The 6,389-nt window shown below is 40.5% G+C and overlaps 1 non-coding gene across 1 annotated transcript; it reads left to right on the plus strand.

Moving 5' to 3' along the window:
- Positions 1-5,457: 5,457 nt before the first annotated feature.
- Positions 5,458-5,545, plus strand: LOC138106942 (small nucleolar RNA SNORD93). Its single transcript, XR_011149206.1, has one exon. It is a non-coding gene; the product is annotated as a small nucleolar RNA SNORD93 (small nucleolar RNA).
- The last annotated feature ends 844 nt before the right edge of the window (positions 5,546-6,389 follow it).

The following is a 6,389-nucleotide window of genomic DNA, read 5'->3' on the forward strand; positions in this document are numbered from 1 at the left end:
CTCGTAACAGCGCCGTGCGCTGGGCGGGACCCATCGCTGGGCTGCGGGGCGGGGACCCGGGCTGGCTGTACCCTCGGGCGGGCGAAGGAATGGCGGCCGCAGGGGTGTCCTGTGCCCGCCTGCCCGCGCCCCAGGCTGAGGGGTCGGCAGCGGGATCGGCCCAGCGGGGCTGTGAGGGGGCGCGGGGGCTACGAATGCTGTGGGTCTTCCTCGCCCGCCTTGGGTTCTGCCGCACTCTTGTGCTTGTTTCTTCCCCGGAGCTGTCGAGGTGTTGGGCGCACGCCGCCTCTGGAGGGTGGGAAGTGCCTTTGGTAAGTGAAGGGTAGAGATGGTGTTTCTGGAGGAAACTGGAAATGCCTCTTCATGAAGCTCTCCATGAGGCCGTGTCAGGGAAGTTTTAGGCTGGATATCAGGAAAAGGTTCTTTACCCAGAGGGTGGTTGGGCACTGGAACAGGCTCCCCAGGGAAGTGGTCACAGCACCAGCCTGACAGAGTTCAAGAAGTGTTTGAACAACGCTCTCAGGTACATGGTGTGACTCTTGGGGTGTCCTGTGGAGGCCCAGGAGTTGGACTTCGATGATCCTTGTGGGTCCCTTTCAACTCAGAATATTCTGTGATCTTTGATACCAGGCTGTGTGATGTATTCAGTCCATGGAAACAAGGAGTTCAGGGAGTGGAAACTTGACTAGAAATATGGGGAGAGAGCTGATACCTAGAAACTGCCAGTACAGCGCTTGGAGCTTGTTGTCCTTACAAACCTCAGAGCCTGGATAAGCACTGAGGCACTTTCTTTTTTAACTAATAAATGAGTGGTCTCTGTCCTTGCAGTGCCCTAACCACCAAGCTACTATTTGTTTCACACAACTTACATGACATCTTGCTGCATAGTGTCAGTGCCATTGACTCAACCAGTTATTACCATGTTTTCATTCTTTCTTAGGTAGCCTCCTGCCTTTTGCTGTAATGCCAGATCCAGGCCACGTGCAGGTCTTCAGGTTTACTAATGCAGCTGCAGCATTTAACACCATCAGGCTACATCATGTCTGCTACCTATAACAAGGTTCTGTATGTTATATATTGGTTTGCCTGCAGCAGTTACTTGAAGTTCTGTAGCCGTTTTGTCACAGTAAGAATAACAGCAGGTCTGTGCTTTTTAGAGACAAGAAAGAATTCAGGGATATAATAAATATCACTTATGCCGATATCCTATTTCCTCTTCCAGTGTATGGATGCCTGCTCTGCCATTCCAGCATGATAAAAATAGGAGCTTTTAGCTCACTGCTTGCTCTCCAGGTACAGGTGGGTAGCAAACTGCAGGCAACATGAGGGGTTCTGGCAGCCCAATGGCTTGCTTTTGCCACAGTCTGTGAATAAAGTGTGGGGGATGGAAGAATATTTTGGTGATGTCATGGCACAAACGTGCAGTCATGTCACAGAGTGCACAGCCTTTCCTGTTGTACACCCGTCCAAGTGCCCTGTGCTTCCGTACACATTAAGTGTGGGGTACACCAGTATTTCTTGTCATATGACTGACACACATTTAGTGATATCTGACAAGTAAAGTAGAGGCATGGAGTTTGTGAGTGTCTCCTTTATAAACTAAATAGCTTATCCCTGAGGAAAGGTTAGGCACCAGTGCTGTCTGTATTCATCATAAACATCAGTCTGAAGTTCACAGGACTCTGAGCCTATACCTTTCCCAAAGGAATATGCCTTTTGGGGGGAAATTCTGGGAATTCTAATTGGAAATTGAGAGAACAAGTCTTTCTATCCACAAGTTTGTGTTGGATTTCAATTTTTTTGGTATATCACTGTTGTCAAAGTTTTCAAATCAGTACATATAAGTAGAATTGTACAAACATTCAACATAACAAATTTACTCTAATTCTGAGCCAGTGTAGTGCAAGAGGCACGTTCATTAATCAGTAATGGCTTGTCATACTCAGAAGAGAACTCAAACCACTGAACCTGCTTTTTTTACTTGCAGTAAAGAACCTATTTTCTAGCAGTTTAAATTTTTTTGGTATTTTTTGTAAATGAGGCCAAGTAGGATCTGTTTCCACACTGTGGTTTCTGTTACAGCTCGTTCTTCCTAAACATACAAAGCCAACTGTTCATTACGGCGCACAGCTTGTTAATAATCTCTCAAAAATATTGCAATAAAATATGACCCACTGTAGTGGAATTAAATTCAAAAGGTATTTTCCTTCCTGTAGTTGTAGTGGGATTCAGAAGGTCAAATGTACAAATTGCCTGATCCGAAGGATTGAACAGCTCTGTCTCCTTTGAAAATTGGTTTAGCAGTGTCACGTGTGACACAGTGCATATAATTATTGTGGGTGTTCTTGAGAAGGGATACTCACCAAAGTGTGCCAAATGTACCAGATCTTTCTCTTCTTCACACATTAAGTCAAGGAATAATTTTCAGAGTGCAGAACATTAGCCTTTTTTTCTCACGTCTGCCAATTTGAATGTTTGACTAAAAGCTTGTAGGTTATTTCATTGATTTAACTACAGAAGCCAGGAAATTAATAGCAAGAAAGTTAATATTTCTTTGCCTGTTTTCTCATAAACAAAATCAGTGCTAGAAGAGCCCAAAGGTGTGTTTTTGGTGTGCAAATAAACCAGTGTTGATTCTCTATAGTTACTGGTCTAGATTTACATTATCTTACATACTGAAGCTGTGAAAGGATGTCTGTAAACTAAGAAAAGTGACTGGAAAAGAGCACTTACTTCATCGTAACACACATCCATAGTCTCATACTCTCCAACATATCATATTTGCACCAGAAGACCCCAACCAACCAACCAAAAAACCCAAAAAACCTCCACAATAAAACATAAAACAGTAAGTGGTTGTACTGACTCCAGAAGTTTTCCATGCCTTTATTTGGCTCCTGTGTCACCTAGGATGTTAGAGGGTCTAAGAGCTCAGCAGTCCTTTGGTGATCTACCGATTCAGACAAAGGGGGAAGGAGAGCAGCAGTCATCCTTCCTGGAAGTTCATGGGACAGCACTATTCACATAATTTAAATATTGACAACTAGCCCCTGAAAGCAAAGATGCCTGTGATGGGGCATGAAACAATGAGCTGTCGTGAAGGGAGAAAACCTAATACCCAAATAAATGGGTACCGTAAGATGGAGTAGAGACTGCCTGGAGAAAACAGAAGTGGGATTTTATGGGTGTGCTATGAGTATTCATGTTTGCAATTTATTGTGGTGACACTTCCATGAAGAATTTTGATTTTGATTTTTTTCTTCTTGCTGATAATGAAGACAAAACCACTTGGAATGGTGTATCCATTAAATAAGAACAAGAGCCGCAGTTGCTGGAGTGACAAAAGAAATTTAGTGATACCGTAGATGCTGAAAGTCTTGTTGCAGAAAACCAAATCTCTTTGAATTTCTTTTGCCTTGTAGCTTCATGTGATCAGCAATAACAATAAAATCAGAAACAAAATTGCAGAGGTTTTAACCGGGACAACAAGGACATGCATCCCTACTGTTCTATTAACTCGATTAGCAGTAATTCTACAAGTGTTTTCACAGCAAATAAATATCACTAATAATCATTGTACAATGGCCAAATATTTCCATTTTTATGGGTAAATGAGAGAACTGAGATTCTTATAGACGTGACTGAATCACTGAAGTGTCAGGTTCAGGGAAATAATGTCACTTGGTCGGATGGCTTTGTCTTTTTGAGTGCAAAGGGTACCTTTCAGGTTAAAGAATTCCATAGCTCTAAAGCTTTATTAAAGTTTCATACTTTAGGATTATACCATAAATCAGTATAAATAGCACAAGAACATAAGGAAGAGCTCTTCAGCAGATTTCCACTGCAGGCTGTATCTTTACAATGTCAGTAAAAATGGTAGTGTATTATGACTAGGCATTCTATTTCACTTCATTGTTACGACTAAACTTCCAATTTTTATTGTCGCCTAATAATGATGATCCTTCCATTCCACTTTAGTGTTCCTATTCATTTAGTCTAATAAATCCCTGCTCCTCTGCACTACCACTGATTTGGGAAATGCTCCTTTTCATTTCACAAAGACAAGAAGAGACAGAGACAAAGATAAATGGAAACTACTACTAGAAATGGAAACTTTTCAAAATAGAAAAGACTTAGGCTATTCAATTAGGTCATGTGCAAAATAACCAGAATTAGAAAATATCACCTGAATGTTACTGAGACCTAGATTCCTTGGGGGTGAGTATATTTGAGTTCTTGCATTTAGCATAGTTTCAAAGCATGCTTGGAATGCATGTTGTATTGTAGTACATATAAAAAAAATCTGTCCAAATTAGAATCTTCTTCATATGAATTTCTGTATGATACTTGTTGGATGTATTCTGGTCACTGTCTGATACGGGATATTTCCAAGAAAAGTGATATTGCCAGATGCTGTGCTGGTTTCAGCTGGGGTCATTTTCTTCCCAGTGGCTGGTATGGGGCTGTGTTTTGGATTTGTGCTGAACACAGGGTTGAGGACACAGAGATGTTTTTGTTATTGCTGAGCAGAGCTTGCACAGAGCCCAGGCCTTTTCTGCTTTTCTTACTGTAACGCTGGTGAGGGGACTGGGGGTGCATGAGAGGCTGGGAGGAGACACAGCCAGGACAGGTGACCCCAACTGACCAAAGGGATATTCCAGACCATGTGGCATCATGCTCAGTATATAAAGTGGGGGGAAGAAGCAGGAAGGGAGGGATGTATGGAGTGATGGTGTTTGTCTTCCCAAGTAACTGTTAGATGTGATGGGACCCTGCTCTGGAAATGGCTGAACGCCTGCCTACCCGTGGGCAGCAGTGAATTAATTCCTTGTTTGGCTTTGCTTGCATGCACAGCTTTTACTTTCCCCATTAAATTGTCTTTATCTCAACCCACGAGTTTTCTGGCTTTTACCTTTCTGATTCTCTCCCTGATCCCAGTGTTTGTGAGGCATAGTGAGCGGGCAGCTGTGTGGGGTTTGGCAGCTGGCTGGGGTTAAACCACAACAGATGCCTGTCTAGAAAATTAGTGGAATTATCAGAGTGGCAGGAACAAAAAGCAAAGTGTAGTAATTTTGTATATTCAATACAGTAACTGTACAATTTATTTAAAAATAAACCAAAACTAAATGGTAACATGGAGTTATAATCTCATTATTTTTCATTACAGCTTCTGAGGCCAGGGAAGGAGGAACAGCAGTCTGAGGTGAGACAGCATTGAAAGAACCTCATTAAATGCTTTTAGAGACCTCTGAGAAGAACTGTTGATATGCTTAAAAATTGAATATTACCTGCTTCACAACTGTAGTGTTGTTTGAAGCGTGACTTTCCCATTCTCCCCATCTTTACTTAATAATGAAAATTAAGTGTTACATTTAGTGATACTGCTACTTTTTACCTTAGATCATTTTTCTACAGACACAACAGTTCTTCAATGCATGTTTTTATGATTGCAGTACTTGGCCAAGGATGAAAACAATAATCTGATTCCTTACAAACTTTCAGTGATACGCAAAAATCTGATGGATAAAAGGATTTTCTGAGGCCGAAACTAGTACCCATATTTACTCATTTGTTGTTTTTAAATTAAGCTCTTTTTTTAGCAGCTGAGCAGCAAAAGTTTTGGTAACTCTCAGAGAATATTCCTCTAAATATATTTTAATGTAAACCTTTTCTTTGTCAACAGATCTCAAATAGATTTTTGTTGCTGAAGAATATGTTGTTTTAACAGCACACATCTATAAAGATTTTAAAGGACTTAAAAGATGCTTATTTTAGGCAAATTTTTACTTTGATTTAAACAAGATGAGGAAAACAATGTGTTCTGAATTTCAAAAGTCTTTGCCTGTATACTTTCCTTTATACCAATTCTGACCTTAGTAAATTATATTGTGGTGAAATAACCGTGAAACTGATAATGTGAGTCTTTGCAATCAGTTGACAGCATTGCATGTGAAAATGAAATATTTCTCTCTGATACAGAACACAGAATTGCAGCATTTGAAAAATAATAATTGTAACTATCATATTCCGCTTTCTCTCTTCAATGAGTGTTGTAATAGTCTTCCTTAGCATCCAACTACAAAAAATAAACATGCTGCTGAAACAATTTTTTCTGACAATGAAATATTTGAAAATAGAACTGATTGATGCACAGTACTTGCTTTACTGATTTACAATTGAGCTTTTGGATGCACTCTCAGATTTTACAAGATAAATGTATACAACAAGCTACTAATTAACTCTGGTTATAAGCTAAGAGAAAACATGTAGTAAAGCAAAAAGAAGAACCTCTGAGTTGAAATATGCCAGGTGGATGTGAAACAGGTCTATTTGGGTTTTTTGCCAGTTTGTTCTGGGTTTTGTCTTAAGTCCCAGTTAAATAAATTATA

The sequence above is a fragment of the Aphelocoma coerulescens genome, chromosome 2 (genome assembly GCF_041296385.1).
Source record: "Aphelocoma coerulescens isolate FSJ_1873_10779 chromosome 2, UR_Acoe_1.0, whole genome shotgun sequence".
Taxonomy (NCBI): Eukaryota; Metazoa; Chordata; class Aves; order Passeriformes; family Corvidae; genus Aphelocoma; species Aphelocoma coerulescens.